At 30.6% G+C, this 2500-nt stretch overlaps 1 protein-coding gene across 2 annotated transcripts in view; it reads right to left on the bottom strand.

Moving 5' to 3' along the window:
• LOC113826454 (carbonic anhydrase-related protein 10-like) overlaps nucleotides 1–2500 on the bottom strand; it is a 32656-nt gene that overhangs the window by 26891 nt on the left and 3265 nt on the right. The window lies entirely within an intron of this gene.

The raw sequence follows: 2500 nt of genomic DNA, 5'->3' as shown, positions 1-2500 counted from the left end.
CACTTCTTTTGTTAGCCATTGCTTGTGGAGGCATCGACCAGCGGGGAAAATCATCACGTAGGGATTTATGAATGAATATGCACGTGTCACATTGACGTTTTTGTTGAACTTTTAACTAGTTTGTTTGTTTATGTGGGGTATGTGGTTATATTTATATTCAATCATTGCCTATTGCTGCTCTCGTAATTTTGTAATTCTAGTGCTTTTTGTATTTGCCTTTTAGTGGTTAAACCGCCCATATACTAAAACAGTAGTTAATAATGCAGAAAGCAAGTTAATAATGCAGAAAGTACAACACTATTTCAGTGGGATTTTGTTTGCTTGTGCTTTACATATACCAACGCTTACTCAAAAGCTGCTAACGTGTCTTAAAGGTCATATATAATCATTTGTACCTCTAGAAGTGCTTGGTTTGACCTGGTAACTTTCAAATTTTATTATCGTTCCTGTGAGGATTTTGGCTATTTTATCGGCTACCTACAAAGGTTTTAAAGCTATAAGTACATAATTCGAGTCCATTTTTATCGAAATTTATCTTTGTTCATGTACGAATCTGTTGAGTATCTCTTATCAATGCACTTGAACTGTTTACGGGGCCAACGTGAAGGAAATGAGATATTTACATACTGAATAGTAAGACAAATGTGTGTAATGTCTAATAGATTATTAATGATTATAGGGAATAAGAAAAGGAAGGGCCTAACATAGAGCCATGTTGGACGCCGAAAGATATTATATTCTTTGATAATATGGTTTCACGCATTTAGAATAATTGCTTTCTTGTGGATAAGTACCTTTGGGAGCCATGGTTATCAGTTCCACGGTTTTTCCCTCGTGTGTGCAGGATACCATGGCTTACCCTGTCAAAGGCTCTAATGTTAACATCTTTGTTTGTTTGTCTATGTTATAAATTGTGTCTTTGATTTTAACTTTGCTATTTCCGTGTGTGTGTGTGTGTGTGTGTGTGTGTGGACAGCTCTGTTATCCTTTCTCACTCCCAAACCTTTCTTAATATTTTTGTCTTTTTATTTACTCCCACTTTAAGTCTTCTATCTACCCATCCCCCTTCCCTCCTCACCCCCCTTGACGCCCCACACCTCCTTCGTTCTCTCACCTTCTTTCCTCCCTCTCCCATCTCCCTTTTTCTCAAACCTTCTCCCTTCCCCACACCCTATTCTATTTAAGCCCTTTTACTCCCTCTCTTCTTTAAGTCCCTTTCCTCTCTTTTTCTCCCTCTCCCCCCTTTCCTAATCCATCCTTTCCTTCCCTCCCTCTCCTACCCTCTTTCTTACCCCCCCCCCTCGGATAATAGTGTATCGGTTTACCTCCTTCCACGTAGCGTACTTGCCTCGCCCTCTCATCATGATTAATTATGAACTTTTATTGTTATTATTACTGTGATCATTATCATCATCACTACTATTATTATCATTTTCATTACAAATATCCTCATAGTATTACTATCATGCGGATGATATTAATGATTATCACTTTTAATATCTTTATAATTCTGATTATCATGATTATTAATATCTTATCATTATCAATATTATTTTCATAATTATTATCATCATTATTACTATCTCAATTATTATCATCATTATTAGCATTTTCATCAATTCATTATCTTTCATTAGTATTGCAGTTATTATTATTGTCATTATTATCACCATCGTTATCATTATCAGTATCATTCCTATCATTATTGCTATTACTATTGTAATTATCCTTATCATCATTCTGTTTATGGGTTTCAGTATCATTTCTACAACATTATTATCAAACTAAGAAATTATTATAACATTGATAATTATAAACTATCAAAAATGATAAAGATAATACAAATTATAGTGATAATGAAAAGGATGATAACAATTAATAATAATATAGTAGTAATTGAAAAAAAAGTAATACTGTAAAAAAAATCATTATTATCATAATGATAACAATGTTATTTATGATCATTATAACAACATAATCAAAAACAACAATAACAACAGCTATTGCAGTAATGATAATACTACTAATAATAATGATGATAATAATAGCGATAATTAGAAGAAAATGGAAAAAAAAATATGATAATGACGGTATTTATAATGATAATGATAACAATAACATTAACATTCACAATAATAATGATGAAATAATAACAGTGACGGAAATAGCAGTGATAGATATACTGTCATAGAATTAATGACAACAACGAGAACAATGATAATAATAGCAATGATGATAAGGGTGAAAAAAATACTGACAATGATAACATTGATAACTGTTATTTTTATCGTAATTGTTATTCTTATCATTATCAGTAATATTATTTTCATTATTTTTATTTTTATTTTTTTCATTATTATCATTATAATCATTATCATTATTATTTCTTATAATAATTTCTGTTATCTTTTTAGTATTATCGTCTTCATTATTTTTTTTATATTATCATTATAATTATTATTATCAAACAAAAAAAACATGATAAGAATTATGATCACAA

Source organism: Penaeus vannamei, chromosome 2 (assembly GCF_042767895.1).
Source record: "Penaeus vannamei isolate JL-2024 chromosome 2, ASM4276789v1, whole genome shotgun sequence".
Taxonomy (NCBI): Eukaryota; Metazoa; Arthropoda; class Malacostraca; order Decapoda; family Penaeidae; genus Penaeus; species Penaeus vannamei.
This window is presented reverse-complemented; position numbering and strand designations above follow the sequence as displayed.